This window comes from Glycine max, chromosome 3, assembly GCF_000004515.6.
Source record: "Glycine max cultivar Williams 82 chromosome 3, Glycine_max_v4.0, whole genome shotgun sequence".
NCBI lineage: Eukaryota > Viridiplantae > Streptophyta > Magnoliopsida > Fabales > Fabaceae > Glycine > Glycine max.
This window is the reverse complement of record NC_016090.4, coordinates 30,371,363-30,392,293: the sequence shown is the minus strand read 5'-3', so window position 1 is coordinate 30,392,293 and position 20,931 is coordinate 30,371,363. Positions and strand designations below refer to the sequence as shown.

The 20,931-nt window shown below is 32.8% G+C and overlaps 2 pseudogenes; one reads left to right on the top strand and one right to left on the bottom strand.

The window, feature by feature from the left end:
* Positions 1-2,177: 2,177 nt before the first annotated feature.
* On the top strand, positions 2,178-6,591 carry LOC100791950 (casein kinase 1-like protein 6; annotated as a pseudogene).
* A 10,839-nt stretch (positions 6,592-17,430) lies between these two features.
* Positions 17,431-20,931, bottom strand: part of LOC100791427 (protein BPS1, chloroplastic-like) — a 15,675-nt pseudogene continuing 12,174 nt past the window's right edge.

The window sequence follows — 20,931 nt, the reverse complement described above, 5'->3', positions numbered from 1 at the left end:
AGTTTCATAGTTATCTAGGAGTTGTCGCATGAGAGAAAATTCCTATTGTCCACTCCAATTGGAATGTTGTACCAGAAACTTTAAAGAATCTAATATGGGATGACATTTTGGTAAGTCATTATTTAAGTTGACATTTGTATATGATTTCATATAATAATTTAAAAAATATTATATTTCACTAATTGTTACTTAACATTTTTGTTTTGGAGGGCAAATTTGACATCCCCGAGGGTGACAATGCGAAAAAGAAGGTGATGCCAACGGTCGCTACTCGCTGGAGGCAATTTAAGTCCTCCCTGACAACAAAATACATTTATGCTAATAGTGAGGGTCAAGCAAAAGATTATCCTTCTGTTAAGTATGGTATTGATGCAACGACTTGGGCCGAATTTGCTAAAAGCCACCAAACCCCAAATTGGCAGGTTTATTTGACTACCTAGTTCTGTATGCAGTTGATGTGAATTTGTTAACATATTTGTTTTTCCTAATCCTTTAAAAATGTTTTTGTTTTTTTTGTAAGGGAATATGGAAAAAGGCTTAGGAAATTCAAAAATTCAATGACTGTCCACACTTGTTGTCTCGTGGGGGTTACAAACTGCTTGAAAAAAATTAATGAACGAAAAAAGGAAGACACGAGAACACCAAGCAGAATTTACTAAAAATTCATCATTGAGTGTTGACCCACCATCCCCCATTTCTAGACATGTCAAGTGGAAGATGGCCCGCACAAAGCGAAATGGCCAGATGACCTCTACAGTTGCCTAAGAAATATCAGACAAAATTGTGAGTAATTACCTCAGTGTTTGACAGTGGGAATTAATTAAATGTATAATAACAATCTCCGTTGGATTGTAAATTGATGTTGCGTTGTTCACAGAACTCTTTAGAAAAGAAGACCACGTAGGGAAGCTTCGTTCCTTCAGGTCGTGAGGACATATTAAACACGACTATTGGCTAACCGGAGCATCCAGGTTGTGTCCTTGTGGCAGGGATAGGTGTGACAATCAGCCAATACTGTGGCAGGCCTCACGTGGCTCCGACACTTCCTCTACATCTATAACTCAACGACAGTTGGCTGAAATCATCCATAACTTGAAGGAAGAATGGAGGAAAGAAGTAGAAGAAGATAACAAGAACCAACATGAAGCGTGGAGAAGGAAGGTAGAAGAGGAAAACCAACGCACTTTGGAGATAATTAAACAAGAGTTGAAACAAACAATCAAATTGGAGTTATCCCAAATTGCATCATACCACTCACCCCCACTTCAACCACCAGATATACAAGTATTAGGTGAAAGGGTTAGAATGAAGGGGAGTTGTGCAGAAGCTGACACAAATCCATTAGGTAAAGATACTTCTTATGTGCACGATGATACCATAGGCTTGTATGTAGTTGCTGAGCAGTCAACTAAACTAGTGGCATTGGGAAAAGTCTATGACAGTTCTTCGACCATACACAATGTCCCTTATGCAGATGATGTGGTTAGGGTGAGTGTTGTCAAAGTATACCACGGTGATGCTCAGGTCCCTTTCCCAACATCAGAAATTCAATTTGTGAGGCAGGCCGTTGGCACTTTCGTGGGGTGGCCGATACATCTTGTGAAACCCATATCTGATGAGGTATTTAGTGTTCCCTTTGAATAATAATTCTAGTCACATTGTTCAATTGTTTGTAAGCGTAAGTGATATTTTCTTTAACCATGTAGGATTCACAAAAGCGTCTGCCCATTCCGGTTAAATATGCTAAAATTGACAATGTAGTGGCTGCAATTGATCCATTGGGAGAATTGGTAAAGAAATTGTTTGATAGTTACCAAAACCCAATTCAGTTACCGTGGGATGGGAAAAAATTTGGGATACCTAATGTCAAAGATGGCTTTTTCATCACACACATAGATGTTAGTGAGATTATTTTAGGTGACAAGTGTTTGAACATATCCATACTACAACTGTGGCTGATGTAAGTAGATTTGTTTTACTAGGTGTTTCATTTGTTAACTGAGGATGCAAGTTGGTTAAAATATACCATTAACAATATTTATGTCAAATGTTTGAAACAGGTTTATGAATGATTGGAGTACAAGCATAGGTTATGGATCATTGTATGGTTTCCTTGAACCTTAGTCTATCCACATTGCAAAGAATAAACATGAAGAATGCCAACATTACATTCAAACATGGGTCAAGGAATCACAACGAGAAGTGTACTTGAGAGCTTACCTAAATCAGTAGGTTGAATTGATGTTGTAGAATGTGGATATTATGTGCATTATTGTTGCCTAACTAATGTTTTTCGTCTTCTAGGCACATTGGCAACTTGTTGTTTTGTGCTCACGGGACAATATTGTTGTATGGTTTTGTTCTTTGTGTAAGAAGTATGATGTTAACATCAAGACTACAGTGAACAGGTTAGTTTTAACATTAAAAGTCAGTTAAAATGTTGCAATTGTAGGGTATAAACACAATGATAATTTGATTATATACGTTAACGTCATTTTTAAACTAGTGTAATGAAAACATTAAGCACTACTTTGGAAGGAAAGACAAATCAAGTTGTGCCTCAGTGGATTGAACCAAAGGTATGTCATTATATCAAATCAATATAGCCATTCCCAATTACTAACATGTGTTTCTTTGAAATAACTACCTTAAGTAAATATATTGCATGTAGAGTCATGTTCAAACAGGAGGCTACAAGTGTGGATATTATGCCATGCATTGGATGTGGTGCATAGTGAGCGGAGGTTTGAAGAATGAATGGAATAGGATATGTTTACTATAACACGTGTTACTTGTTACTATCATTTGAGGTCACTAATTCCAAGGTGTTTATATACGTCAGTCATTTGATATTTACAATTTTACAGTGGTTTTCTGATGGAACACCGTTAAACAAAGAGACCATGACAACACTACGCAACAAATGGGCAGGATATTTTCTTCAGATTAAGAACATGGAAGTTGGAAAAATTTAGATAACATAGGAACATGTTGGCTTGAAACTATACATTTTCATTGTACAATCATTTCATTACAAACACATTGGAATCAGTTCACATTTATTTTAGCAGCAATATACATTTGTGTTAGTAATACTTATTATAACCTTCATTTTTACCAAACTCAGCTTCCCGAATATACCATTTTCATGCTGGGAAATTTGGATGTTTCCAAAGCATGCTTTGTTGCTGATTTGTTATATGTTGTTTACATTTGTTCATGGTTCGTTGTCTCTGTAACCTAATTTATGTAGCTGTTGAAGTACGATGATGTACAAATGTATATTTACTTCAATAAGTACAGTCTTGGTAGAAATTCTACTTGTGGGGTCCTTTACAATTTTGCAGTATGTTACCCTCTATTTTCCTCTTGATGTGTACAATCATTTGATTGTTGATGTTTGGTCAATTGCCATAGGTTTTTTGCGACCACAAATCTTTTTTTTTTTGTTTTTTGTTTTAAAAAAAAACCTTGTAAGTTGTAACTTTTTTGGGGTGTGTGTGTTTGATTGATACAGGCAAGGTGAGTAGGGTTCAGACAACAATTTCAGGTCAATGTTGCAAGAGAATTTGAGCAGTTTCAGGCTTGTCTCAACACCACCATCACCATCATCAACAAGTTCATTTGACGGCAGAAAAGTTGTTCTCAACACCACCATCACCTTAATTCTTGTTCTTTTAACTATGTTCATATCATGTTGGGTATCTCATTTCAGGTGTACATCATTGACCATGGCCTTGCAAAAAAATATAGGGATCTTCAGACTCCTAGGCACATACCATACAAGTAAATTTTGTCATCATTATTTCAGGATATTAAGGCCTAGTATATAAAATGATAAACAACACTTAAGGGAAAAACAACCTTGCCTTATTAATTGCATGTCTTCCTTGTATTTAACCATTTACCTTACATCACTTCTATAGGTATTCAACCATTTTTCAAGTGGATAATCTTTACCTAAATGTAGGTAGTATTGGTGTCATTCACTCTCACTATAATGATTAATGATAATATTAATTGGGATCACTGTCAAATACAGTGAATGTGATTGTGTTTGCAACCATGCATAGCTCTGCAAAATTCCTCTTTCACTTTAATTTTCACTATAGTAATATAGCTCTATTTCTTAGTTTATTCATAAAATTTACATTTATTTTGTTGTGAAATGTTGTCTTTCTTGCACATAGGGAAAACAAGAACCTTACGGGCACAACTCAGTTTGCAAGTGTCAAAACTCATCTTGGAATTGGTGAGTAATTTGTTGTGAACTTATGGTGGCTCATTCTGTTTTGTGTTTACGAGCAATAATTAGAAAATTATCATTCTTTCTTTTCCCAATTTTACTTTATTTTGCTGGCAGAACAAAGCAGAAGGGATGATTTGGAATCTCTTGGTAAATTATTTGCTCATGTACTTCTTAAGAGGAAGGTCAGATACTTGATAGTCACATTTTCTTTACCCCGCACTAGACTTGGATATTTATATTATTCTTACTATAGTTTATCAAAAAATGTTGTTCTCACTATCTTTTTATGTCATACAACTTTTTTTCCAATCTTCCTTGGCAGGGACTAAAGGCTACCACCAAAAAACAAAAATATGATAAAATCAGTGAGAAGAAAATGTCAACTCCAATAGAGGTATAATTACTAGCCCAGTCAGTGTGGCTTTTAGATATAATTACTAGCCGAGACAGTGTGGCTTTTGGATAAATTTGATATTCCTGTTGGATCTAGTGTTTGATGCTTTGAATTTGGTTGGATGTTGTTGACTGGTCTGATCTGCAGTTGGAGCTGAATGTATGATACATAGAGGTTTAGAAGACAAGCTAGACCTGAATGTATGATACATAAATGTTGTTGAGTTTGAATGTGAATACTTGTGAGAAAAATGAACTGCATGTTTCTCTTGTGCATTAAACTACATTTACTTATATACTAATATTGGATTCTGCTATTAACTAAATTCTCCGGTTGATTTTCACATTTTAAGTCTTAAGTCATATATTCTTTGCATTCAACAATTGGCATAACTTGCACATTTTTCCCTTTACCTTTCCTCTTGTATTTCAATTCTTAATGTTGTGCCTGTATAACAGGTTCTTTGCAAGTCATATCCCTCAGAATTTGTATCATATTTTCACTACTTCAGAATGTTGCGGTTTGAAGACAAGCTTGATTATTCATATTTAAAGAGGCTTTTTCGAAATTTATTTATCCGAGAAGGTCTGATACACAAGATATCTACATTGGATATTATTATTCTGTATATTTTGATGGGAATATAGTATGTTAAATGGTTGCAAATTTATCTGGACATTGTTAGTGCAGGCTATCAATTTGACTACATTTTTTATTGGACTATATGGAAGTATCCACAGATTGGTGGCAGTAGCTCTAAAGGACGGGTTAGTACTTTTATATCATGTTTGTTTGGATTTTGCTTTCTAGTTGAGGTCACTTACTATAATATTGTTGTTTTAATAACAACATGAAAGTGGAAAGCTATGCATGCAAGACCATCTGTACGAAAGCCAGAAAAAGTATCAGGTCAACTATCTTTATTGTTTGCATTGCTCATATCAATAATGGTCAAACTACTATGTTTTTCTGAAATTTATTTTTGTATACTCCTTGATCATTCAATTTCTTATTTCAGTTGGGAAAGAGATTCGAGAAAAATTCTCTGGTGCTGTTGAAGCTTTCTCCCGGAGGAACCCAACAAGTCCTAGTCCTCGTGGTGATCACTCCAAACATAGGAGTTTTGAGGAAGTAGCAGTACACAAGGATGTGGTAAATATTGTTTTCTAAACAAGATTCCATTATTCATCACATGAATTGTTTTCAAGACATATTGTGAAGATGTTACATGCAATCGTTTGGTATCAATTTTTATGGTTGGAGTTTAATGATTGTGGAGTACTTACGTCATGGAAGAAATGGTGAAAGTTGCCAATTAGATAATGACTTTGGTTTGTTTACCTTTAGTCCTTAAATTTTGATTGGAGCAATTGAGATGAATATTTTAGTTTTAGATGACTTTGGTTTGTTTACCTTTAGTCCTTAAATTTTGATTGGAGCAATTGATATGAATATTTTAGTTTTAGATAACAACTTTGCCACAAATGTTAATTAGAAATTTACTCGCTCAATTTATTAGTCCAATGAGATTTAAGCGTGTTATTAGATATCTACTATACTCATTTGATGAGTATGCTTTCTACTCATGTGTTCTTAACTTTGTTTTTATCTTGTCTCTTAAGTATCATGATCAAGAGAAGGGACGCAATTCATCTCGATATGGCAGTAGTTCAAGAAGACCCATAATCCCATCGTCAACTAGGCCAAGTTCCTCTGGTGATCATACTGATAGTCATACTGGCCAACTAAGTTCAAGTGGAAACCGACCATCTACCTCACATAGAAATATTCAACCTATGTATGAGACAAAACAACCAACTTACATGCACTCTAGATCCACTAGAGGCAACCGCGATGCAGGTTCACACACCTTCATATTTTTTCCTTTCTATTTCTGTGATTTTATTTTTTGTCATTAATTGCTAAATTTCTAGTTGTCACATTCTGATTTGGTTTGTATGCTTTGTTTATTTAGGCATGCAAAAGTTAGTGAATCATTAACAAGTTGCATGATTGGTGCTAAACTCAACATGGCTCACTATGAAGACAATGTGCTCACAAGCTTTGGCAATGTTTTCTTTTTAATTTTAACATAGGAGTAGATAGATATATACATTTATGCACTTTTTTTCATTATTCCCTTTGAACCTTTCTATATATGGTTTTTTTTTTTTGCAGCAGTAAAATGATATACCTTGTACAAATGATTAGGTGTTTAATAATAACAAGTTTTTTTCAGCTATAAAATGGTATATGTTGTAAAAATTATTAGGAGTTTGATAATAACAAAAATGTGATCTGAATTACTATAAATGTCAAAGAACAAATAAGGCTAATTTTTTTTAAAAAAATAACACATTCTATGACGGTTCTGGGAAGACCGTTGTAGAATGCATTACATTTTAAGACAGTCATGGGTCCACGACCGTCATAGAATGCAACACATTCTAAGATGATCATGTGGCAAGGACCGTCTTAGAATGTAATACATTCTAAAACGGTCCTTGTCACGTGACCGTCTTAGAATATAATACATTATACGACGGTCATTGGCACGTGACCGTCTTAGAATATAATGCATTCTAAGACGGCCCTTGCCATGTGATCGTCTTAGAATGTGTTGCATGCTACGAAGGTCGCATCTCTGACACTGCCTTAGAATGTAACATCTTCTAAGACGGTTCTAGGCAACCGGCGTAGAATGTAAGACACCTTTCTACGATGTTCGCAACGATGATGGTTGTTAACTGACGTTGTATGTTGTATTTAACCGATGTAGAAAGTCACTTTTATAGTAGTATAAGATAACATTAGATCACTATTTATAACTTCCTACCATTTCTTTTTTACTAATATACATATTTATTATGAAATTAGAAATGAAAAATTCTATTAATATATATTTATTTTAGAGTAAAAATAAAAATAAAAAGGTAATATAGAATACCTCATAATTATTTTATTAAGACTAGCAAAAACATTGGCGTGATTGTGCCTATGTGTCCACATTTCTATTTTGCTATTATATTTTTAATGTGTTAAATTTGATGCATATTAATGTATATGCGTAGTTGTATATAAAATATGTTGAATAAAATTTTATATAATATGTATATGCAGAAAATAAACATTGATATAATACATAAATTAATTTTATATAATACAAAATGCATTTGACAAATTCTTAGGTATCTGTATTTTTATTGTGTTAAAGTATTATTGTAATTGTTATACATGTGATTGGTTGTATCATGTATTTTTAATAAAAATAAATTAAAATTAACATACAGGTCATATTATAAACTAAAAAAAATTATAATTTATCCTAAAAAAATTGTAATTTCTCTTATAAGTATGACGCATCATATTATAAATTAAGAAGGGAGTGTTAATAAGTTAAAAAAAATTAAAAGATGAAAATAAAAAAGATTGAATGTGATTAGATGGAATACCAAAAACTCTATGGAAGCATATGTGCATATTACATGTGGTTAGATGGAAAACCAAAAAGTAACAACAAAAAAAGGAAGTAACAATAAAAACATCCCAAAATTAAGAAAAAATTTCAACATAAAATTCCATTTTTGAAGCAAATAGTTACTTCTAAGCAAAGAACTGAAGTTGTAGTTAAGAATGCAACATTGCCATCAATTGAAAGAAAGGTCACTAATCAATTGATGGGAGCATGTGAATAGCACGTATGTGACATTAAAATTCAGAGTAAAAACATAGAAAAAGAATAAAAGGAAATTGAAAAAGGAGAAGGCTCACCAAAGCATAAGAAGGATGATTAAGAAGGAAGATTGAAGAGATGTTGCAGTCCACTAGATAGGCAGAATTAATCCTGCTTGAGATTGTTTTGTCAAAAAGGAAAAATATATAATTGAGAAACTAGAGAGAGAAAATGTGTAACGTCCTCCCCTAAATTAGTAGTAACACTTAAGGTTGTGTTTAAAACAGACAAAGTAATCTCCATAAGTTAGAAACCAACTTACACGTGTTGTCTTGGTTACACATGAGTAGTTGAGGGAAAGAATAATAGATAGTAATTTTCTAATTAATTTATGGGAAAAAAATCAAACTAAAGGTGTACACCAAAAGGAGATATTCCTTTTATATATTGTTATAGATTAAGAAAATTTATTAAATTTCTTGATTTTTATACAATAACCTTAAAAGATAAATAAAAAGGAATAAAAACAGTATATAGTTAAAATTGAAAAGAGTTTGGATGATTTTATGGCATGTGAAAAGTGGAATATTTAATTTTATAATCGATAAATGTTAGTTTTGTTAAAAACATCAAATAATGAGAGAATTCAAACTCATGATCTCTCCCCCTTTTTTATCCCTTTCCCAGCCACTGAACAAAGCTTATATCTCACAAGTGATCTAACTAGTTGATATGTAATGTTATTAATAATATTGTAAAAATTGTCTTGTTGTCATCACGTGTTAGTTGAACAACGTTACAAGGTTTTATTTTTTACTTCATCCTTTTACTCTCTTTCTTTAGGCTCTCTCCTTTATTCTCTTTCGTCACAGGGGTTGTGCGGTTCACTAAGCAGGGAAAGCAAGCATGATTGTTCTAATTATGTTTTAAAACCATTCTTTTAAAGGTCTGGCTAACATGTTTCTTAAAAGGAAAAAGTTTTTAATGTGAAAATCATAGAGAAGCATAAAAAATATCATAAACAACATAATTTTATACATCTCAATAAAAAAAAAAAACTTTCTCCTATTAATTTCTTAACCAGTGTCCTTAGGTAATTGGTTAGTATTTTTCTTCTTTTAATATTATTTTTTTACTATAAATTTTTGTGCTTAAGCTTGGTTTTTAGGGAAAAGTAGAAGTTATCATTAGGGTGTGCATGCAATGGGTTAGAAGTACACTTTCGATTTGGGTGGGTTTCGGTTTTGATGGGTCCAGGTTGGTGTGGTTGGGTTGGTGCAAATAAGGTCTTGTGCTACCACTGACATAGATCGACACTCCGTTGTCCTAGTGTAATTCCCGACAACATCTCCCTTTTTATTTCCTCCTTTTATTTGTCTCTCCATGAACAAAATGATGATACACTTGTGCTTGCAAAATTGCATCACTCTCAACTCCCTCATGCGGTATCATTTCTCTCTCGTCAACAAGCTTTGAGATGTCGTCGCCATCACTATTGTTTTTCTCTCTCGTTAGCAAGCTACGTTCACTCACTCTCTCTATGTGTCTGTTTCGATGTCGATCTCTTCTCACACACATGGCTAGGGGAACCGCTGAGCATGTCAGCTATGTCATGTTCTGTCGCACCACACCATTCTTCCAATCAATGCATGAGCAGCTTGTTGAGGATTTTACTTTTTAGGTTTTTTGAGTTGTGCTTTGAGTTTGTGTTGGGATTCTTATTTTTGAAATCTGATGTGTTAATGAGTCAAACTGGGCTTCATAGTATGTTTGTAAGTGTATGAAGGTAATTTGGCTTTAATATTATGAACCAATCCACCTTAAGTTTTATATATAAGCAATGATGGATCCAAAAAATTTAAGTTGTAGGGCCAATCTCATATATTAAATTATTATTTTAGTTATATATTATATTTGATATTTTTTTAATTTTACATAATTAAAATTTATAATAAATAAATATATTTAAATATATGAATTAGATTTTAAATTATTTAAATTTTAAAATAAGACTTTTTTAAGAATTAATATTTTTTGAAAAAAATATCTATATTTAATTGAGAAAGAGATAAAAGAGAATAAAAAGAAACTATTGGACAATTAAAAAATTCAAGTATACAAATAAATACAAAACAAATATAGTTTAAATGATACAGAGATTAATTTTTCTGGTTAATTAGAAGATATATAGTACCTAAAATGCACATTAAAAAGAGAATGAAAAGAATATTGAAAATATCTACTTAACAGAGTCAAAATAATAAAACTAGAAATATAGTTATGGGTCCTAACTGAATTTAAACCGTTCTAAATTGATTGCATGACTCGAATTAGCCGCTAACCCACCCAAACACAACTGAAAGACAATATTTTTCTCGATTTCGGCTGTTTTTTTGTTACTCCAAGGTCACTTTCTTTTTTTAAAAAAAATTCAATGCTAATTATTAATTTATTATGTTTGATTTGTTAGTAAGAAAAATTTGAAAATCGATTCATCACTTATTCCTTTTCTTCCTTTAACTACTAAATTAACTTTACTTCCTTTTCTTCCTTTAACTACTAAATTAACTTTATAACTCATGCGTCTAGGTTTATTTGCTCATTCCTAGTTATCATTGTTCTCATTTGGAGTGGCGTGCTAGTCTTGGTGATATATACATATGATATTCCAACGTAGATTCTATAGATAGGTTGACTACTTATTATTGGTATCACTTTATAAAAGTTTATTTGATTAGAAAAGAGCATAGTATATGATTAAAATATAGTTTGTTTTTTAATTTTAAAAAAATTAAAATTATTTCTTATCGTAAAATAAAAGAAAAAAATTATATATTTATCTTCTCCTAAGTCCCCCAATAATCATAGGTGTACGTGCCACATAAACAGGCTGAATAAATCTTGAATTGAATTTTTATGGATAAATTAAAAAAAACAAATTAACTCATATTTTTCTTATAATCTTTTATGATCTTTTAAATTAACAGTACCGGAAACTTATAACACTCACATTAACCGGAAGTTAACACAGTTGAATCATTTATGATCTTTTAAATATGTATTAAAATGACTCATTTTAAAAAAAAAAACATCAAACAATAATTTTGAATTTTTGAAAGATAAAGGTGATTATTGAAAAAAAATCTTTTTTTATAAGAACCAAAATCAGATTAAGTCTTTTTTTATCATTAAATCAATTAATTGAATTTATATGCAAAATAAATTAAATCATTAATAGTTAAATATATTGAATGGTGACCCTACATTGTCAACAAGATTCTTGCATTTGTGTTGAGCAGATATAAGTTGAAGATTAATAATTATGTGGTATGCATATATAACTCCCCCTATCATTCGTATATATATCACTTGAAAGTGGAAACCTCGCAACGTGATTTGTTTTTGTTTCATTGCTAGATTCATGGATGTTTTGGCCACGTTTCAACTTGCTATAACTCTGTGTGGACCACGAGTACAGATGCACAACCAGTGCATTGATTGAACATGCTGAGTAGGTTGAATTCTCAACTTATATGATCATCCATACATACTAGTAGAGATGGAATGTTACTATTTAGGGTAATTTAGAATTAGATTGTTGTTTTAGAGGTATAATAAACGTTTTTTTGTACTTTTCAATACATAAAACGAAAAAAATAGGAACACCGATGATGCATAAGTCGGCTACGTTCAATGTGATTGGAACCCAAATACACCTTTAATTTATAATACATGGAGAGAGAAAACTTCACTTGTGATTTTTTTTATAAAGAATAAAACTAGGATGTTCATTATCGTCTTATATTTTTTTATACATATTTAAAAGTTCTAATAAAATTATGATTATTTAATGTTCTTAAATTAAGAGAGATAAACATAAAATTCTTATAATTTTATCATATGAAAAATCCATATGAAAAAAAAAACATTTTCATTAAACTAGATTTTTTCTGTGTGAAAATTTTGTATTGGTGTCTTTGTTCATAAATATCTAACAAATTTAATGAGAATGTAATTATTTAGTGTTTATGATATATAAGAAGAAATTGACATAAATTTTAATTTGTTGGGAGAAAATTTCGCATACCTTTGTTATGTGAATATCAAATATGTCGGGAGATCAGCGATGTCGACATAATGTGAAAAAGGAAAAAAAAGTAGGGTTAAATTAGGACTTTAAAACCTTAAGAACTAAAAAGCTCATGAGGACTCATAAGTGAAAAGACATTTAAATTATTAAAAAATAAGCTTTTAATATTGTTTTTTTTTACTTTCAACATTAATTTATAATTAATGTTAAAAAAACTAACGTTAAAAATATCAATTTTAACATTAGTTGTACAAAACCGATATTAATATATATTATACAATATTAATTTTTAAAAAAATCAATATTGTATAACAAATAATAAACCAAAAAATGTAAAATATGCAAAAATTAATATCAATTTTTAGAAAAATCGATGTTACGGTACACCTGATAATATCAATTTTCCTAAAAACAAGTATTGTGATGCAGACGAAAATATTGATTTTTAGGAAAATTGATGTTGTGAGTGCACCACAACACCAATTTTTGGAAGAATTGACTTTGCCATATGTACCACAACATCAATTTTTAAGAAAATCAATATTGTTTTTTTAATTTTTTTTAATATTCTATCTGTTTTTTAATATTATCCAAACCTACAAATAAAAAAACAGACCATTTCAAATAATTTTACAATATAAATTTTTATATTATTATTAAATAATTACTATTAATTATAAGAAATAGTTAATAAAACCAATAATGTCAATACATAAAATCATTTATAACCAAATGTAATTAAACATAACTTTACAATTGTATATATTCTTAAATATATAATGTTTCATTTTTAACTATGAGATAACATCATCCGCACGGAATGCTAATTTCCTTTATTCTCTCTGGATTCAAATACATAAAACCAAAAAAATAAGAACACCGATGATGGATTAGAGAAAATGTCGGTTATGTTCAATGTGATTGAAACCCAAATACACCTTTAATTTGTAATTCATGGAGAGAGAAAATTCACTTTTGATTTTTTTTATATAAAGAATAAAATTATGATTATTTGATTTTCTTATAATTTTATCATATAAATCCACATAAAAAAATACATTTTCATAAAACTATATTTTTTGTGTGTGAAAATTTTGTATTGGTCACTTTGTTCATAAATAACTAGCAAATTTAATGAGATGTAAGTATTCAGTGTTTATGATAAGAACAAATTGACATAAACTTTACATTAATTTGTTGGGAGAAATTTCACAATACCTTTGTTATGTGAAAATCAAATATGTCGGGAGATTTGTCATGTCGGCATAATGTAAAAATGGAAAAAAAAAATTATGACTTTAACTAGTAGGTAACTCGTGCGTACACACCCTCTATGCTACCTTACGTTATGTACTAATTAAATTGTTTGTAGCCGTAAATTAATTAATTATTCTGTTTATAATACAAATTTAAAGATGTGTAGTCTAACTTCATGATATATAAATGATAGAAAAATATAAACTGAAAATTTTTCCCGTAAAGCATGCAGTGTGAAAAATGACTTTAGTTGATTCCTATACTTTGTTTTTCTTGACATGTTTAATTAATAGCCTATTGTTTATGCAATCAATAGCTCATGACAAATTCTGCTAATATAGAATAAAAAAATATATTTACGCAATAATAGATATGGAATAACTGAAAATAATTTATATCAAGAAAAACGTATATACCATATAATTATAGTTAAAAGTATCTAATAACTGGAATAGTAATATAAGACAAATTTTTCAATGATCAGATCATGTCAAATTCTATCTAAATTACACATGTATTGATCATCATTGACTTATCTTCTTTTCATTCTCTGTTACCTGCATAAGAGTGCTAGTTTAATTAAAAGGTAAAATTGAAACACTTATCTGTATTGAAATTTCCATAACTACAAAACAAACGGATTAAATACTTATCTGGTTACATGTATTCAAACTTTTCAACAAATTCCAATAGAATCAAATACCATGTTAAATATATTAAAAAGTCATATAAGGACTAAAAATTGAATGAAAATGTACATGGAATCAAATGAGATGGGTAAAGCTATTAAGACTGAATTAATGAGAGTTATTCTGTCACCCATAGAAAGATATTTTTGCTTCCATTTTACAAGCTTGGCCTCAAACTTCCTTATAATAGGCTGCCATATAGTCCAGCTTTTAGCACTCATCCCTACTGGAATTCCAAGATAAGATAAAGGAAATTCCAGTTGACTACAATTGAGAAATTGAGCTGCATCCCTGCACCAGCCCTCTGATTTACCCAGGCAGCCGAAATGGCTTTTAGAATAATTTATCTTAAGACCAGAAACCTTCTCAAAACACCTCAGGATACATTTTAAGGCTCTAACATTATCCTGAGTGGCACAAATAACTAAAGCACAGTGAATTTGGGTAATTCTCTGTTGCCCTGTTGGCTTGTTGGGCATGGTCTACAAGTTTAGTATTTACCTACCAACAAGACCTTGACAGAAATACTTTTTAGAACATTGAAAACTTAGTAAGATGAAACAACAACCATTGACTACTTGCGTGCAGCAGTTTCATGTGTTCATTCAGATTAAAATTTGTAATTTATAAAGAAATAATGGTATAAATGAAAGTGTAAGATACCAATTTACTGTAGATTATGTTCAATGTTTGTTGATGCTAGTATGCAAGAAGCAAAGTCAGTGCCATTTCCAATGTGGTCAAATTCAATATTATCACCATTAAAGTTCACAATGTTGTTTTCTTCAGTAAGCTGGAAAGTGAGATAAAATTATTAATATAACAAACTAACAAAGAGAAATAAAGGGAAAGATAATGTCTTAAAAAATATTAATGACCAATGTAACTCAATGAAAATTGGTAGAGATGAAAGAGATGGTTTTTCCCTTTATCTAAATTTTCTTATCAATGAAAATTTGTTTTTTGGCTTAGCCTCAGCTATAGCCTCATTAGAAATCAGGACACCATCATGAACGTTGTTTGCCTTTCATCTATAAGATGAGGCAACACAAGGGCCAACCTTTTAGCCAGAACTTTGGCCACAATTTTATAGACACAACCTATAAGAGAGATAGGTCTATAATCATTAAAAGATTAAGGGTCATTGAGCTAGAAACGATGCATTGCTTCCAATGGGGAAAGTGCCATTGATGTAAAACTCATCCATGAACCTAATAAAGTCAGGTTTCAAAGTCTCCTAAAAATGCTTAATGAAATTGAAATTTAAGCCATCCGGACCAGGACTTTTGTCCCCACCACAATCCCACACCGCTAATTTTATGTCCAATTCAGAAAATCTAGCTACAAGGCTTTCCTTTTCTCTTTGGCCAAGAGAAGGAAACTGCACACCATCCAGGGTTGGCCTTGTATAATTCTCCTTAGAAAATCTATCCTTGAAATAATGAAGAGCTGCATTTTTAACACTGCTAGGATCATGCACCCACACACCATCTATGAGGAGACCTTGAATAACATTTTGTCTCCTTCTATGATTGATCAATCTATGAAAGTAGTTTGAGTTGTTGTCCCCTTCTTTTAACCACTTCACTCTAGCCTTTTGCCTCAACATAGATTCAAATGCATAAGCTGCATTCCAAAGTTGGTCTTGAAGTGATTTCTTAAGGCTCACTTCATCTTGAGATAGAGTTCTATCATTGAAACCAGCCTCCAAAGCATTCAACTCCCTTTTTAAATTCTGGACTTTTCTAGCATTGACATCACCATTGGATAGACTCCAGTGCCTTATACACTCTTTAATGAACTTTAGTTTCTGTTTCAGAACAAAGCCCCCCATCCAGGAAGGTGATAACTGCCCCATTTAACCTTATGCCCTGGTTTTCTTTTGATTTCTAGACATTAGCCAAGGTAGTATTTGACTGTGCCTCCAGCTTATTTTCTGAAAGTTCATATATTGGAATTAATCTTTGATTGCTTTGTCTTATTTCTTTCCATTCGAATCGGGAAATTCAGGTTTCTTTTGCCGTTGATGGGACTGTGCTACTTGCTTCACTTTCTGTTAAAAAAAATGGACAAGTAACCTTCTATTCAAAAAAGGTTAAAAATATTAGACTCTTGGGACCTAGCCAAAATAGAAGTCAGCAACTGGGATAGCCAAGAATGTTCCTTTTGCCCCCAAGAACTCTTAAAAAAAACTGATAGTTTTTGCTGTGTTTTATTACTCATTAAAACTCCATTTAACGGAGATCATACAAATTCTTGCAGCCACACTTGGTTCCTAGGAATGTCTGCAATGGATGACAAAACATTAATACAAACACACACTTTAACTATAGAAGAAGCATCTAAGGTGAGATTACCTATCTCAGGTGTTATCAACCCCCTTAAGGCATACCCTTGCAGGTTAAGGGCACTAACCCTTTGATGGTTGAGGCTGCATGTGCCTCCATGCCACTTGCAAAAGTGAGTTGAACTATTCCAAGAAGCCAAGACATTAAAAGGGTTGTTTTCTACTGCTTCTTTGAATCTGAGAGATGATAATTGGTCTGTGTCATTTCCTAAGGCACTAACAGTGCTTTTAGGTTGCAAACATAGTAGGGTGGCAGAAAAGAGAACCACAAGAGTGCATGTGAACCAGAATGAAGAGTTTGTCATTCATTTAGTTTTAGTCGTGGAGAATCTCAACCAAATGAAAACTGTTTGGTACAGTATTAAGTTGCTATAATTCTGCTATATACAAAAGAGTCTATATAATTGATAACTAGCTAGGAGTTAGAGTTGTTTTAATGACTTATGGTGTGTGTGAACATTCGTACCTTTTGAGTTCACTTAAGTTGATATAAAGCTATAAAATTCTTGCTATTATTATTAGGATAAGATTTATTCTGCTTCTGTTGACTTTGAAATTAAACTAGTCGTGACATAAGCTCGATCATTACCCACAATTATTGATATAGTTTTGAATTGGTCTTGAAAAGGATAACACCGCTGGTGTTACTTACGTGATAGTTTTTAAAGAAGCTGCATGGAGAATCTCAATTTTAAATTTGCTAAACACTAAATTATGCTGCCATACTATTTTTAGATTCCATTAGGAGCGATTTTAGCCATTGTTGATCCTGTGGTCATAGGCATTGTTGAGAAGCCAGAGGTCATTGCTGTTTCGAAATTAAAAGTGGTCTTGCGGTCATTGCTGGAAAGTCAATTGTGCTGAAGCCTCAAACTCAGGTATTTATATGTTTTATTTGAAAACTACTTTGAAATTGTTTTTGTATGCATTACTGGTAGAGTTGTAGAACTGTTTGATTTATACGCACCAGTTGTTGCTAAGTACAACATAAAGTGCAATGCCATGAAAGTAGTATTTATTGAATAATTTGGAAAGTATATAACAAATAATCAATTTGCAAGCCCAATACCATTTTTTGGTAGATAAATTGTTGTTACGGCCTGGGGAACGATCATTTACAGTTTTATCAAACCTCACAGAGCTGAGCAAAGTATCGCGACTAGTCATAACGGCTTGAAAAAACTCATCTACTCCCTTTGCAAGAAGATCAATTCCTTGTGAAAGCTTCTCGGCACTTACACGTAATTCCTCAACAGTCTTTACAAGCTATTCTGTCTCAATGGTATCTACACCATCCTGAATAGTAGGATATAATATCTTCACAGAGGCATCAACCGCTTCCAACTCATTCAATACAGTAAATTTACCACCAGAAAATCTAACTCTAATTTCCTCATTTACAAGATTCTACAACATTCTAAAATATGGAGCCCATGAATGTATGTCGGCCACATTCAAGTCTGATAACTTCTTTGACGAGCCAAAGAATGCTGCAGTAAACACCCTGCAAATAAATACAGTCTCCACCTTAACTCCATACATAGCTTACATCAAAACCTTTCCTTTGGCAAAATTTTTAACCTTAGGAAGATCAAGTGAGCCCACAAGATTATCTAACATAAAACTACATTTCTCAATTCTAGGGTTCCTAGAACTAACATGCTGTCTCCAATCATCAAGTAGGGAACATGCCTGAAGATACTGCTTTGAAGAGGCAGAGTCTAAATTGTGCAGTGCACACTTAAGAGGAAGGTTTCCCTGGTTCAGACATGAAAGCTCGGAGCTAAATGCATTGCAAATGTCTAGCAACTTTGAACTTATGTCCAAGTACACATCAATCCATTTGTCCTCCCAATCACTCACAGGAAGCTCAAGGGCAGTCATAAGGGTCCATATGTCATTGTGACTTTCACAAAGTGACTTCATAGCTAAAGTCATCCAAGACAAAGTGAGGATTTCATCCTTGCTTTTAGGCACAACATAGTTGGTTTGTAGAATCTGCTAAGCCCAAACCCTGCAGAAAACGTTCCCTCCTCTCCTTCACACTAACAGGGTCCTTCACACTTAAAGCAATAATGGATACATTTCCATAATCTGTAATCACACAAAACAACATTGATCACTAGTTTGCCCTCAAATTTTACTAGCATCACAACTACACGCATCCTCATGATACACATAGACCCTCATGATACACACACAGAGACACATGCTCATGATACACACACAGAGACACACCCTCATCACACACAAAGACACACACACACACACACACACACCCTCATCACACACAAAGACACACACACACCTTCATCACACACAAAGACACACACGCCCTCATCACACACAAAGACACAGACACACACACACACACACACACACACACACACACAAACTCATATACCCAACTAATAATAAAGCATAAGCACCCTCCAAACCCAGAATTTGAAATTACTTACATAAAGAACTGTTGATGTCTATATTTGTCTGTAATTGAAATTTACCTTTTGTATGTTCTTGTATGTCATCAATGTAATTTTCTATATAAACAACTGTTGTTCATGCTGAGTGAACCTTAGATTCCCGTTTGAGACTAAATGCAATGATTCTTGCGGACAGTTTGCATTAGTCATTGTATTTATTCTTGAATTGTCCGTTTGGACAGTTTGGGGAGACTGGTATTTTTATGTTAGATTCATTCGTTAAGGTTATTATTATTTTGATTAATTTGATGAAATTTCAGTACAATGCATTTCAACTTGTTCTCTGAGTGCATACTTGATTATCAAGAAATTAATTTCACCGATGTCATGTCGTGTACTTGGAGACCAATGTGAAATGCTGCCGAAATTTAGTCAAATTGTTCAAAATAATGCTAACCATGACGTTTGAGGCTAACATAAAAGACATTCTTCCTAAATGGGATAGGGCCACACCTATAAATAAAAAAGTGAGATTTTCATGCATGGAATTGCTTAGATGGATCGAAGTTGGATCAATCAAAGTCGCATGAGCTCAGAATATGAGGATGGCGTGGAGCAGTTCTTGCAATTTTCTTTAGAAAGAGGTCGACCGAATGAAGAAGGAAAATATTATTGTCCTTGCATCAATTGTTTGAACGGAAGATGATAACTATTGGACGACTTACAAGACCATCTATTTTGTGATGGGATTAAGAAGAATTACACAACGTGGATATGGCATGGTGAAGTCACAGACATGCAGAGTGGGTCCCAATCTGAACTGTTTGATGTAGAAATGGGAGATCGCTTGGAGGACATGATTTGTGACCTTGGACAAGAGTTTTTCCAGCAAGCACACGCCCTTGTGTATGATGGATTGCAGAGTGATTCAAAGAAGCCTTTGTATGCAGGGTGCAAGAATTCCTTAACCCTGTTGTCTGCGGTGTTAAGTCTGGTTAATGTGAAGGCCAGGTATGGATGGAGTGACAAAAGTTTTAGCTCACTGCTTGAGGTAGTGCACAATCTGCTTCCAGAGGACAACATGATGCCTAAAACTTACTATAAGGCGAAAAAGATATTGTGTCCCATGGGTATGGAGTACCAGAAGATTCATGTTTGCCCCAATGATTGCATACTCTATAGGCATGAATTCCAAGAAATGTCCAAATGCCCTATCTGTGGGACTTCACGGTACAAAGTCAAGGATGAAGAGGAAAGCAGTTATGATGAAAACTCAAACAAGGACCCGCCAGCGAAGGTTTTGTGGTATCTTCCAATCATTCCAAGGTTTAAGCATCTTTTTGCTAATGAGGACGGCGCAAAAGACCTTACATGGCATGCAAATGGAAGGATTTCTGATGGACTGGTTCGTCATCCGGCTGATTGCTCACAATGGAAGAAGATTGATGGTTTGTATTCAGATTTTGGGAAAGAGCCAAGAAATCTTTGACTTGGCCTCGCCAGTGATGGAATGAATCCATATGGCACCTTAAGCACGCAACACAGTTCATGGCCAGTTCTGCTAGTAATTTACAATTTGCCTCCTTGGTTGTGCATGAAGCGAAAATACATGATGTTGTCTATGATGATATCGGGCCCAAGACAACCAGGAAATGAAATTGATGTTTATCTAAGTTCGTTGGTTGAAGATCTGAGAAAGTTGTGGGACGAGGGGGTTGTAGTGTTTGATGCGTTTCGCAAGGAAGACGTTTGAAATGTGTGCAATGCTTTTTTGTACCATTACTGAATTTTCCGACATATGGGAATCTT